Genomic DNA, 14,800 nt, shown 5'->3' with positions numbered 1-14,800 from the left:
ACTGGTATCAGTTGCCTATGGTTGTACACGTAAACAAAAGAAAGAAAAAGTGTTTTTCTTTTTATATATCAATGAATAAGTAATTGGGTAAATAAATAACCACTAGAAACAATGTTGAAAGCAAATAGGGTTTATTCCAATTTTTTTTTCATGTTCCAACAAAGGTTTGGATGTCTCTCTGTCTTCCCACATAAATGCACCACCTTTGGCCAGTACAGAAAAGCATTCTTATTTCAGTAAGTTTCCTTCTTTGAGGATTCCCCTCCTGCTCATGGAAAAAGTAAGATTTTACAAATCTAATGCACATTTACAAACTTAAAGTGTTGAATAAATACACCTTTTAAAATAGAAAACTTACAAAAATAAATTCTTCTTTTGTAACTAGAACACCTCTCAGAGGACTAAGTTTTTTGTAGTAAAATAAATTCTAGAAATGGATTTCAGAGTAAGGACCTCAGTGTTTGTTTTTATTCTTTTGAAACCAATAAAGTGCTGACAAAGTACACCACCAGGTGCCACAGTAGTTTAGACATAAGGTACATTTAAGAATGTTCTTTATTGTTCTTTGAAGCTTGGATATTGCTAACCTTAGCCATAATATCATAGAATATAATGCTTTACATTAGTAGCAGCAGGGTGGTTGGATCCATTTGAGCCATATTTGAATACTGCACACACTTATAAAAACCTTTAGGAATACCTGAATGATCATAATGCTGTGTCATTACGTACGTTAACTTATGTTTAAGTCTGAAATAGAAGGAATTCAAAGGGATGCCTGGAGATGAGAGGATACATTTTTCCTTCACTAGCTATTTTCAGTAGTAGTCTTGTAAATAATAATCTGAGCCTTATTTTGATACATACTTGTTTCCTTGAACCTGAATGTTAAAATGTCTGATACTTCCATTCAAACTACAGTAAGATTGCATTACAGTTCTAAGGATAGGAGATGGAAATGGAATAGGGAAATTCAGCATAAGTATTGATCCCAGAGAAAGCATCAAGGTTGTGAGGGAAATGAGGTGGTGCCAAGAACAGAATGGAAAATGGGTAGGAGGTGATCACTAAATCATGGTGCAGAAGAAGGTTTTAGAGGAGAATTCTCAACTCTAGCAGCACAGTAGAATCACCTGGGAAGCCTACCACTTCTTGGGAGTGACTAGCATATAAGTTAAGACCACATTAAAGAATTGGTATATAGGATATAAAAATAGATTTATAACCCAGAGTCTTTCTCTATGCTTTTATATATATATATATATATTCAAAAATTATACTTTTTCTTGTTGGGGGGAGCTGGCATGGGGTGAGGGGATGAATGCTTTTCATCATTTACCTTAAGTAACATTCAATAAATGCTTTGCTGACAATCCAACTCCATTTCAAACCTCAGCCCTGTGAAGTTTAGTTGAATGATGTCTATACCTGTGAGTAGGCGTGCATGTACAAATCACTCTCTGTGTGAATGAAAAACAAGATTAGTTCTTTCAAAAATGTTCTCTTGGTTCTGATTAAAGATAAAAATAAAAACTGTAAGTTTCTGCAAATGATACGACTGACTTTTTCTTACAAGACATATATTTATATTTTTGACAGCATTTGTTTGTCTAGGAAAAGTCCTTCATTCAAGGACCACATTGCAAACATGGATCATTTATGTATGATTTGGTAGATGATAGACATTTGAAATTATTGCGACAGGTGTCTTCACATTGTTTCTGCTGATCTGATAAAAAGCATATTGCAGAAAAGACTGTGAAGAACTCGAATTCCTCAAAATCAGTTTGAAGCACTCTTTTGAAATGAGAATTTCAATAAAGAAGTATTCTGGACAGGTGTAGGGGATGGGGAGAACTGTTTTTAAAACAGAAATACAGTTCCATAAGACAAATGCCTTTCTTCAATGGAGACAATGTACTCTATGCTGTAATTTATTCATCATTATTATTGTCCTTGAAATTGTTTTCTGCTACCATCCACATGATTGCCCCCAGGAAGCCTAGAAGAGAGCCAGTGTAAACAACTCCGTGTGTATTCCTGGTGAAGTATTTCAATATATTATGAAATAAGAGTTCTTTTAAGAGACAAAGAAATACTGAAAGCTAAAGACTGAAAAATACCAAGAACGAATCTCTTTTATAGAGAATGGCCCATCCGTGCCAGCACTAATCTGGAAAACGAGGAGCAGCTGTGTTAAGTAATTTATATGGGAATAAAAATCGTTTTTTATATGACTTTTGCTGTGGAGAATAGCATTCTGTAAGCTCATCGTATTTTTAATCTTGACTTAAGAAAAGTACTGCTGAGGCAATTTTTAAAATAAGAGTTCTACTTATCTCCTTGCAAGGAGCTTCTTCCCTTTCTCCCTCCTTCCCCTCACATACCCTCCCCTGCCTGGCTCCATCCAACCTCCTCCTTAGCCAGAGGCACTCATGAAATATGGAAGCAGTTATGTCATGATGTTATTTTGGGTCGTCTTAATAAATGCCTCCTGTATTTCAAAGGTGGTCTGAGGGGGAGCTGATGTAATTTCATTTTGATTACTTATTTGAATTTTGGATGCAAAGAACTCTCAACCAATTCCCCGAATTTGTCATAGCCGTAATTTAGTTATGCACAGCCGCTTCATTAGATTTAAGGCCCTTTCAAGAGTATATTGATTATTACAGCCCTTCATTATGTAATAAAAATATTCATAGGATGGTCTATTCTCTAGCTCCAGTTCTCTGGCCCACTAATGGGTACTGATTTCAAATTTTCTCCTTTTCCAGTCACAGCCTTCCCCTAAAATTTCTCCAGCCATAATGTCATGGAAAGGCTTCAGTGACTTCAGGTGGTATGCCCTGTTCTCCATAAATCTTTTCTGCTCCCGTTCATCCTTGACACCATTGGAATTCTATGTCTCAAACTCAAATCCAAGCATGGCATTCCAGAACTTTACATCCTTCTATACCCAATATTTATATTGTCTACGTTGAGGTGTTCTTTGTAGACAGAGGTAGTATGAGAAAACTAATTTATGAAACTTGTTGTTCCAGTTAAATGCAATAGTCAAATGGGAGCATTAGCACATGTCAACTCAAATTATTTTAAAATGTGGTTAAATTTAACAGTTTTTATTATCACCAAAAGGAAAAAAAGTAAAGGCTTCTGTCATATATGAACTTTTCACCCAAGTGATTCATTTATGTATCTCTCTCTCCCTCTCCCCCTTCATTGTGTGTGTCTGTGTGTGTGTGTGTGTACCCAAATGCACATGCTGGGGATGGAACCCAGAGCCTCATGAATGCTGGACAAGTGGTCTACCACTGAGCTGTGCACCAGCCCTCATTAATCATTCTTAACAAAGTGAGAGTATCTAAAGTAGTCCAATAACTGGTCTAAGCAGTAGAGATTCAACAATAAACAAGAAATATGTGGCTGAGCCCTCAAGAGCTGATAGACTGCCCAGGTGAGTAAATATGCAATCACATCAAGGTGGGACAGGGACTTTGATTGGCAAGAATAGTGTACTAAGGATCTAGAGAAAGGACACAGAAACAAAACTGTCGGAGGAATCTTTCTGACGATAAGACATCCAAGTGAGACCAAGACAAAGAGGAGAAATTAGTCTGACTGAGTGGGTCAGTAATCTGGGCCAACGAGAAGTAGCTTGAATGTTGAAGGAATGAGACTAGGTTCTGGATGAATGAATGAACAAGGGTAGGGTAGAGAGTGGGCAGAAGAAACTCGAGAGCAACCTTCATTCTATAGCATTGCAATACGGGGGACACAGGAGGAGTGGCAATTTGGGGTAGCGGGAGAGGTTTTATAAGTGTTGTCTTGAGGTGCCTATGGGAATCCAAGTGGGGTTTCCAGTAGAGAGACACTGCATTGCCTGTAAACAGAGGATTTTATTTTGAAATTTTTAAGTTAGTAGGTAAATCTAAGTAAGAGGTGGCTGAACTTTTTGAGATTCCTTGGGTAGTTGATTAGAAATTTCTTTGCCTTATTTCCTGTTCCTCATTTATGATTTTCACTTAGGGCTGTATCTGTAGTTCTCTTTCCCAGTAAATTTCAGAATTATATGTTTAAAAGTATTTTATGCTGGGGTTGTAGCTCAGTGGTAGAATGTTTGCCTGGCACATGTCAGGCACTGGGTTCAATCCTCAGCACCACATAAAAATAAATAAATTAAAGTTTTTTATTGATGAGTTGACTTTTCCTGTTCTAATTATTCTTCAATTTTTTTTTCAACCACAATTTGGCATAATTGAAAATGTCATGAAGTGGTACAGAATAGGAAGTATAAAATAGACTACAGCATTACATGGAAAGAGTCAGTCCTATGGAAGTTTAAGCATCCCCATGCTTGTCAAAAGTTGTTCAAACATGACTTGTCTTTTTTTGAATATAAAATGTAGGCAGACATGTACTAATATATCAAAAACTGACACTTTGTCAAAGAGGGCTTTCATTGGAGAATGTTCTGAATAAAATGTTTTCTTTTAAAAAGAACCCAACCTGTTTAACATTCCAAAGGAAACAAAAAAGAACGCAAAATGCCTGAACTTCCTGCCAGTCACAACAGATAGTTTTTTATACCCTTTACTCCCCTTTTTTTTATATTCCAAAAATCATTTTCCCACAAGAATTATCAGTTTTATTCCATGATAACCCTGGTTTGAAGTAAAATAAAAGTAGCCCCGACTCTCCTCGAAATGGTTTCTTTTCAGACTTCCTGGCACTTCTAATAGTGTGACGATGAGATGGTTGGCTATGTCCACCGTCAGACTCAATGTAATTATATGTGAAGCGACAATTCCCTTATCTATTAGGAACACTTGCTGCGGCTAACTGCATTTCAGTGTCTGGCAGATGAAATACAGAATTAAAATCTCAAACTAGTTTCTCAAGAAGTTTTTTACACCCCCACGCCTGACCCCAAATAATTTTTAAAGCTTTTAGCCTAAGGGATGATGTTAGCCAGAGAGGAATGGGAAGACAGGTGGCATTTAAAGACCTTAGCAAGATTAACAAACCAGATGTGCCTCTTCTTATTCCTCAAATGGCCTCTCTTCATTTTGATTGCTCTATGATAGTTCACATCTTTTGGACCTTCTGAGGCTATCCAGAGTTAATATGACAGTGGATACTTCAAATTGTAAAGTAAAAATTAATAGATAATTAGCTTTGTCATAATGTTGTCTTATCTAAAGAGAAGGGATATTTGTATTTGCTACCCACATTCTTTACAGAGACTCACTTAGGTCTAGCTCTTGAATGGGAACCAAAGAGAATGTTTGGAAGAAACAGAAACAGATGGCAGTAGAGAAGATTGAGATACAGTATGACTTAGAGGCATCCAGGAGTGTTACAGATTAGTACTAGTGTGAAAATGAGAGAAGTATTCCACACCACTTTACTTATGGAAGCTGACTGATTTTACAGTCTGATCTCCATTAAAATACCTTATGGTGGGCTGGGGTGTAGCTCAGTGATAGAGCGCTTGCCTAGCATGTATGAGGCACTGGGTTTGATCCTCTGCATCACATATAATTAATTAATTAATTAATTAATTAAAGGTATTGTGTCCATCTACAACTAAAAAAAATTTAAAAATTAAAAAAATACCTAATTGCATATTGGGGGGATGTAAAAAGGTTTGAGCTAATGTCAGAGAATGAGGGAAACAAGTTCCCCCAACCTTTAAGGTTCTTTGGAGACTATAAAGCCCAGGTTTTAACACAATATTAGAAATTCTGCACATACTGGTATGAAAGGAAACATTGAAGCAAAAGAATTTAATTACTAGTGGTCAAACCAAATACGTTGCCTTTGCCTTTCAGTTAACTCACAATATTACTGCATGGAAGAACACTGTGCTGTTGATGTGCTGACAGTGGGGAGGAGGAAGTGGGTGTTTATAAACAACTCACAACAGAGAACGCCTTCCCCAGCCCTTTGGGATGGGAGCTAGGAACACTGAGGTGCAGAGCTGGGACCCAGGGTTTGTATCCATCCTCCATCACTTATGAATTATGTGAGACTGGAAAAGTACCTCAGCTGCTGCAAGCTTCCCTTCGTTCATGTGTAACACAGGCCTAATTCCACCTTATTAGGCATTCATCTCAGGACCAAGTAGTATTCAGTACCTGAACTATGATACCAATCATCATAAGTAGAGAAATGTGCAAAGCTAAGAAACTTTGCCCACTATGCCCACTAAGGATTATACTTAGTGCACCAGGAAACTCTCTTTGAAAGGCTACTGGAATAGCCTCAGATTTTATAGACTAGGAAAAGTTGTGCCTCACAACTTTTTTAGGTTCCTTGTATATAGACCATGCTGTGTTTTTAAGTAGACGTTAAAGTCATAACATGTCCTTGAAAACACTTTCTGGTTCACTTATTTGTCTGACTCACAAGAAATTACATTACACTGATTGTTGCATGTTTATGAATCATTGACTAAAACCAGCAGTTACTCTTAAATGTACTAAAGTCAAAATTAATTCCTAAAACTTAGATCCCTTTAAAATTCAACAATCATATTCTTAGCAATAGACTTAGCAATATTACCCAGAATGTCAAAGTGTACATTCTAAATGCAAAGGAACTGTCAAGGACATGTCAATATTTGAGTCTATTATATATTACCCATGCCAGAGACCCTGTAGTGATACCTAATGTGAACAACTCACTCTGAGTCACCACTGAATCTAACAAAAGGTGCAAATAATCCTGATATGTTGTGATATTTATTTTATAGCACTTTTGAACTATTTTTTATAAATTAATTTTATAAATTAATAAATTTCAAAATGAATGAAGCAATAACATTGAACTTTAGGTAATTATGTTTAAATTAAATATAGGCATTTAAAATAACCATTTTAATTAAGTACAGGGCTCAGGCAACAAATCATTAAAAGTGGAATTGGTAACTTGAGATTTCTCATTCTGAAACCTCTTGTACCACTTTCTAATGAGTTCTTTTCTCTACTTAACTGAAAGACTAAATATATCTTCCTGAAGTGGCAGCTGATAAGAGAAAACCCTTTCTCAGGTCATGGTTATCGATTTGATATTGAATCAGAGCAAAGAAATCTGTTTTACTATAGTCTTTTAGATCCAAAACTGTGTTTAGTGTTTTAGATCTACTTCTAATTTAGCATGTGATTTAGTCTATAAGCACTTAAGATAAACTTCAACAACTGAAACACCATTTAGTATTTTAGTTATAGTCTGTAAAAATGAAAAGCTATGTACTTTATAAAGAAGGCTCTGAGCAAGAAAAGTCTAAATAATTTTGCAATTCAATTAAAAAACTACAACTAGAGAATAATGAAGAATAACTCCAAAAATCTTTTCTTTCATGAAATGTGGATACATGTACCCCAAACTATATAGATTTTTTTTAAATCTTCCAGTTCTTACAGTGCAATGTTAACACTTAGCATAAACTCTGACTTGTAAGAAATATTTTAAGTTAAGTGAACAGCACGTTGATAAAATTTTACAAAATATATTAAAAAGGGCTTTCTTTTAAATCATTTACTGCTACTTCCTAGTTCAAACTACTCAATTAGAATACCTGGTAAAACTAAAGTACATCAACTCAAAGCTTTGAAGGAAGTGTATTTTTCCATTATCTGTTGTTTTCTTATATTCTGGAGTTAGTACCAATGTTAAGAATCTAAAAGAGAGCAGAAGCCTTGCTTCAGAAAGAAGGTAACTTGAAAACAAGTTAGCTTATTTTGTTACTTGATTACTGATTGTTACCTTTATCTTCTGCTGTAAAAGCTGAACTAATTGAAGGTACTACTACTACCCTTGGGGGTTCAAGCTCTATGTGTAACGAATTGTTGAGTGCCCTCTTGAGTTTAGCATTTTAATTACTCACAATTATAATATTTCCATTTATGTAGCGTCTTTGAAAACCATTCTACTTTATCCAACAGATTGAGGGGCAGAATAGTAGGGGCTTGTTTGGTATAATTTTATATTGAAGTCAGGTAGGCTGTGAGTGTACCAGGAGATTTCCACAAGCAATGGATCCAGTTTTCCGGCTAATAATTGGGCAAAGTTGACTTGTGTCATGTCCTGAAATGACTGGATGCGGTATTTTTCTCTCTGGAACCCCGGGTAATATTCGGTTTTGAGATAAAGAATGGACAGGGTCTAAAGTGAAAGAATTGTAAATAATTTATACAAATATATTAATCAGAGAACAGATACAGTAGATTCAGCTGGGTATTAGCCAAGCACACAATTTTTTTTAGGTCTTTTCTGTTTCTTGAAAAAGTGTGTGTATGTGTATGTGTTTCTGCACCACAAACATGTTTGCATCCAATGAACTTAAGCAAAAAGATGGATTTTTTGACTATTTTAGAACGAAAAGTCTTTGTGTCTACTTTTGTTGAATATATATTAGTGATAATGATGTATTAGGTTTCTATAATCTACTTATATGTCATATCTACTCTTAATAGTAGTCTGAAATAGTTTTTAAATATTACTTTTCAAAAAAGAGCTTGGCATTGCAATCTTTTCCATTTTTTCCCATATCCTTCTTGTTTTCTGTCCCTCTAATACAGCACTTCAGTTTTAGATTCAAACATGAACTCTGCAGCCAGAGAATGACTCAGGTCTTCTGAATGTTCTGTATATAACTTAGAAAGAATTAGCAATTGCTTAATATATTCAAATAGCATCCAACATAAGATGATTGATCATAAGATGATCGTCTACATTTGTTAGTTAGTCTGAAGATATGTAATACATAACATTTTAAAGAACACATTTAACCACTCTCACCTAAAAACCTCAGCAGTCAAATATGAAATGAAGTTCTGCAATGAGAACATTCTCTGAAAGTACATGTGCATAGTTCCCAATTTACAAGCTCATTCTTGATTAAGAGAATTAACAATTACATATTCTAGGGTTAAGCTCCAGTGTGATCTGTGTTCTTCGTCAACAATTGTCTAATAAAGGGACTGGAAGTACCATGAAAAAATGTTCTTATCATCTATAATAGGCTTCTTTCCACAATAAACATTTAACTTCAGCTACTAAGGGAAAACAAAAAGGCTAATTTGGAAAATCACTTTGCTTTCAGGTGCTAACAGACAGGGAGCAAACTGAAAAGACAGCCAGGAAGTGAGGAGAGGCCATGGAATGTCCACCAACCAGATAATCGCTGCTGGAATAATGAGAAGTGTCTGAATGTAGGTATGTGTATGGGAGATTTTCACACACTTCAGCAGTTCATTATCTAATTCCCCAACTTCCACTCAGCTCTTGCACCTGCTGTCTCATCAGCCCTTGGAAGCGCTGGTTGGCAGGAGTGAGCAAGCGCACACACACACATGTGCATACGACATGCTGATAACAATGAAATTTATTCTCCAGTGGGCCTCCAACAGGAGATCTTCCATCCTTTTGGACTTCTAAACATTCTACAAAATTGTTTTAAACCTTCTCCTCCCACTCTCAAGTCTCAGTACTCCCATATGGAAATTTTCCCCCGTCACTGAAACTGATGCTTACTCTCTGGATGCAGATATCTCTTGTCTATGCTGTTCCCATTATCTAAAACAACTTTCCCAACTTCTCTTTGCTGATTTTAGTTCTGTTTACCCTTGAAGGCCAAAGTCAAGTTCCACGTTCTAGAATCTTGCTGATTTCCCTCACCCCCATAATTTCCCTTCCTCCAAACTTCTATGTACCTTGTGTTATTACTCTCTTCCAGCATTGACAACTTCTATTACGTATTGTTTTTTTTTTTTTTTTTTTTTTTTTATTCTGCATGCGTGCATCCTATATCCTCAGTGTAACAACTGTTTACTTCCATTTCCAAGGGAAGAGGACACAGGCATGGACTAATCTCTGATGGTGGAGGGAGGCAACATAGGTGAGAGGTTCAGACAGAGCACACATACTCTGGAGCCAGCCTGCCTGAGCTTGAACTCCCTGCTCAGCCAATTACCAGTTGGGTGACCATGACAAAGATTTTTGTTAAAACTTTCTATGCCATAATCTTCTGATCTTCAAAATGAGGATAATAATATTATCTATCTCATTGGGTTATTGTGAAAGACTGAGTTGATAGATAAGAACACTTAAAAAACAATTATTGTAATCTCAATTTTCTCAATATATGCTAGACAGTAGATGGCATGATCTCCATTCTCAAGACAGGAACACGGCGGCCCTGCAATGTCAGGTCACTGCCTAAAAGCACCATAGGAGGTAGAATTAAGACCACAATATCTGACCTTAAACTTTAGGCTGTGTCATTCTGAACATTGCCTCACATGCAGGTGTGCAATAATTAGTTGTTACTGATAATGATGAAATTTATTCTCCTTTATTCAGAGTTTTTTATGTATATTTTTTTATTTATATATGACAGCAGAATGCATTACAATTCTTATTACACATATCAGAGTTTTAAAGTAAATTATGCTGATATTTCACTAGATTTGACCTCTTACAGGACACTTTAAATATGAAATGTTTTTAGTTGACTATAGGTAACTTTTTTAAAATGAGTTAGTCCAAATGGGATAGAATAGTAATTACTTTGTAGGGGTGGTGATTTAGAGGCTAAAATTGTACTCAAGTATTTCTTTTCTGAGGCACTGAAGAGAGAAGAAAATGCTGATGGCTGTTTCTACCCTGGGTTATTTTGTAAACTATGTGATTATAAAATAAGCAATGGAAACAGTAGAAGTACTTACAGGTACCCCTAATTCTTAAGTTCAATGTAAGATTGATCCTTCACCTTCCCTCTTTCACCCCATGTAATAGTTCAGGCTGGATAAAATGCCATTGCCTACAAAAATCGTATCTGGGAATTTTGTGGATTGTGTTATTTAAAAATAAACTATAAAATTGATATGAAGTAGATTTAAAATTGCTTTATTCTCTTTGACATAGTTTTGGAGAATTTGCCAGGGGCTCTGTGAAAAAGGCAGATTGGCCCCTCTTGGAATCTCTTCATTGTCTAGAAAGTCACCAGGTTTTATTGTCACCTGCAGCATTCCTTGGCTTCTACTTCTTTGTTTGTGCATCTGCAGCACTTGGATCTATGCTGGGATATAGTAGATACTTGACAAATCCTTGATTAATTTGGCTTCCCTACTGGCACATTAGGCATACCGTGACTTCCCTACCTACTACAGAATTCCAGGGTAACTTCTAAGATTCTCTGTTGACCTAACAGAACCACCCGTAGGCAAAGAATTGCCAAGGACGGGAACTGGAGATTCTAACATTTTGAACACTTGAATCATTTTAGGTTTTTTTACTTAACATACATCATTTCATTAATCCTTAAAATATCTCTATGAATTTAGTATTGGTATCCCTATTTACCAATAATGATGCTAGAACTCAGAGTTTTTAACATATTTAAAAATCAGACAGCTGGTGAAAAAGGATTCCTAGCACAAACCTAATCAAAGACCAAGCAAATGGTATAGTAGTTATGAGGATTATGAGGGCAAAGGGAGCCTTGATCCAGAGTCATGAAGCAGGTATTATATTTAGCATGAACTTCAAGTGACCTCAGGCATGTCAGATGACCACCTCAATTTCCTCATCTTACATGACATTACAATGAAGATCAAAATATTTTATTGTTAAAATGGCTTTGAAATGATCAGAGATACCATAAATATAAATTATAATTATGAGTCTAGTAAATAGAAATACTGAAATAGTTAAGAAGTTTGTAAATGGTTTAAAATTCCTAGAAGGTGATGGAAGCAATAAAGGAAGACCAAATAGGTAGAAAAGTCATGCCTCTGTAAGGGATTCTGGGAACAGATTTAGAAAAAGTTGCCCCAATTGTCTAGGACCAATGCTATTCCATTCTCAGTTACCAAGTGGCATTCTATGTTTTAAAATCTAGCTACAAGGCCATAATCACTAAACCAAGAACTCTATATAGAATGATCATTGGGAATTAGGACTATTGCACTTGTGTAAGGAATGGTTGTATAGCCAGTGGCTCATTAGGAACACTACCCTTAAATATATGGTTTAAAATTGCATGTGTGCTCCCCAGAGTCCCTGAGACACCCTGGGTGCCTGAGTAGGATCCAGCCTGATGCTTCTTGATAGTCTCTTGAACAGTTTTTCAAAAAGATCAATGGCACTTTAAGTTGTGGCTGATGTCTGGCTTTGACCTTGTAGATATTGAAGGGAAGTAAATGTATTATATGAGTTATTAAGCACATGCTTCAGTTATTATCATAGTAAAAACAGCTCAGTCTCATGAAACTGTGAGGTGCTTTCTGTTTCTTAGCACTTAATTGCTTTCCTACTGAGTTTAGATAACATGTCATTAATCTCACCATATCTCAGTGCATTGATTTAGATTTAAGAAAGTTACCCATGTTTCTTCATAAGCTTTTGTTTATGTGATAAATTTGAGACACCACCTACCAGATTTTTTTAAGCTGACTTTTAGCCTGAATGAGAATAGGAAAATTTGAACAGTATTCTAGAAATCAAAGAGAAATTAAGAAACCACTTTTGTGTGTCTTTTGTCAAAGCCAACCCAGAGGAGGCTTCTGTTTCCAAGATCTACTGCTGAGATGGAGAATCCATGATCAATTGTTCAATTTCATCTGGCCAATTTCAACTGTCAAGTATTTCTAAAAATATAGGCCTATGATAATAACACATTTGAGTTTTTAATAGCTTCCTTAGAATTTGCAGTTTATCATTATTGTTAATTATTAAGCATCTTGATGGTAGAGTGGGATGCAAGCATAATGACTGTAGGATTAGAGCCACCAATGGCTAAGATGGAACATATTTGGACATCTGGTTCTCAGTTATAAAGGTATTTTGTAACTGCAAATCACTATACAAATACCGTTTACAAGAACCATTTTTATAATATTAAATTAATTTTTTCTGAAGCGTTGTGAAACTTAATATAGAAAAAAATTCCTACCTCTTTCACTTAAAATTTATAAGCATGTGTTTACAACAATAGCAGGGTTGTATCTTTCTAATAAAATAGTCAGGAATTATAATATCTGCTATTGATGGAGTGCTTGTTCTATGCTAGACCAGTTATAACAGATCTGTCTTAAGTCTTTAAAGCATTTCTGCAATGACATTTTGTTATTTTCCCATACAGTTGAGGAAACTGAAGCTTGGATATGTTAATAAATAGATTAGTAAGTTAGTAAATGGTAGAGCCACAATTCACATTAGATCTATTTAGACTCTGATGCTCATACCCTTAACTTTTAGGGAAGCCAGAGGTAATGAGTGAAAAGAAACATTCTCAAAACCAAAACAGTAATAATAGCTGCCATTTATTAATGTGCCAGGTACTAGGCTAGGTGCCCTCAGGGATTTAAATCCATCATCCTAATAAACAGCTCAAAAAGGTTCATTTATCTCAGGTTTTTCAAATGAATTAGATATTAATACTATTCCTATTTGCCTTATGAGGAAATTTAAAGTTCAAAGATATTGAGTTCCTGATGCAAGCTATCAAACCTGGTAACAAGCAGAACTAAGTTGTCTGCTCTGGTCTTACTGAGTTCCAAAGCCCATATTCTTTCTATTATAGGGCATTATAAGCTAAAATATGTGTCTGAGTTATAAAATAAAGATTGTAGGCTATGTCATTCTCTTAAATTATTCTTGGAATGATTTTAGTTTTATTTAGAAATTAATGAGATTTATGGTAGTAAGGAACTTTCAGAAAGTAAGTATTAGTTCAATTAATGTGCACTAGTTTGTTTATTCTACTACTGCCCAAGTTTGCCTCAGTCAGATTTAACATTATAAATCCCATGTGCTCAGCTCATATATCATATTCCAGAATTTCACTAAGAACCAAATAGTGAAAGCAAAGCTATTAAACTCAGGAAACTGCATCACAGATCTAAATGGCTGCTCTAAAATACTGCAGGTTACAAACACAACTGAATAGTTTTCATCATCATCTTTCAAAAAGCCTAGAGTGGCACTTTGCCTTCATTCATTAAACAAGTGTCAATTGAGTGCCAAGAGCTTTCATGGCTCTGTGATAGGGACATTGGCAATTAATAAGAACTCAAAGCCCTGCCCTCCAAAAGCTTAATGGATTAATTAGGAAGGAAAGAGTAGCCCCTGAACAACAAAAACCAAAATTATGTAACATCACAATAGCAAAATAAATTCTGTTTAATAACAAACAACAAAAAAAGAGGCTCCCAGCTTCCTGATTGGAAATGCTATGTGCAGAAATGGTCAAAAAAAAAAAAAAAAAGGCCCCACAGAAAGAAGACAGCTCCTGGATGAGCAAAGATGGTGAGCACTGGCCAGGTCAGCACTTGTGGTGGAGGCTGTGAAGCAACAAATACATTTATTGTCCTGAAGGTTTGAGCAGGAAACTGGAGAAGACTAGGAAAGGAGGTGAGGGGGCCAAAGCCTTTCATTCTAGCTAAAGACTCTGGCCTTTGGCCTCCAAGTGATGGGCAGTCATTGAAAAATTTTGAGCGGAGGAGTGGCATAATTAAAATAGTGCTTTAAAAAAGATTAATTTGGCAGGACTAGGCAGGATGGATTGGTGGAAAGAGAACAGAGCAAAGAAAGTGCTGCAATAAGTCAGGTATAAAGTGATGAGGTTCTGGACAGAAGTGACAATGGGAACAGGAAGCAAGAAATGAATGTAAGAAATGGCATAAAGACAGGGGAGAAGGCGATGGCTCGATATGGGAGAGTAAAACAAAAAACATGCTAATTTTAAATTCCATAATAGGAACCTTTTCTACTTAATGATACAGAGTCCATGAAA

General features: G+C 35.8%; 1 protein-coding gene across 2 annotated transcripts in view; it reads left to right on the top strand.

Annotated features, from left to right (window-relative positions):
- The window catches only part of Hs3st5 (heparan sulfate-glucosamine 3-sulfotransferase 5), a 161,966-nt gene that overhangs the window by 39,113 nt on the left and 108,053 nt on the right, over nt 1–14,800 (top strand). The window contains exon 2 of one of the 2 annotated variants that reach the window (XM_058573253.1): nt 9,107–9,215. The gene's annotated coding sequence lies outside the window, so the exon portion shown is untranslated. Of the gene's footprint in view, nt 1–9,106; nt 9,220–14,800 lie in introns of both variants that reach the window. The other variant, XM_046426445.2, reaches the window with a different exon arrangement.

This window comes from Marmota monax, unplaced genomic scaffold, assembly GCF_021218885.2.
Source record: "Marmota monax isolate L192 unplaced genomic scaffold, Marmota_monax_Labrador192_F-V1.1 WCK01_AAM20220418_F8-fsc00174, whole genome shotgun sequence".
Classification (NCBI taxonomy): domain Eukaryota; kingdom Metazoa; phylum Chordata; class Mammalia; order Rodentia; family Sciuridae; genus Marmota; species Marmota monax.
Note: the sequence above shows the minus strand (reverse complement) of the source record. Positions and strands in the feature narration are given on the sequence as shown.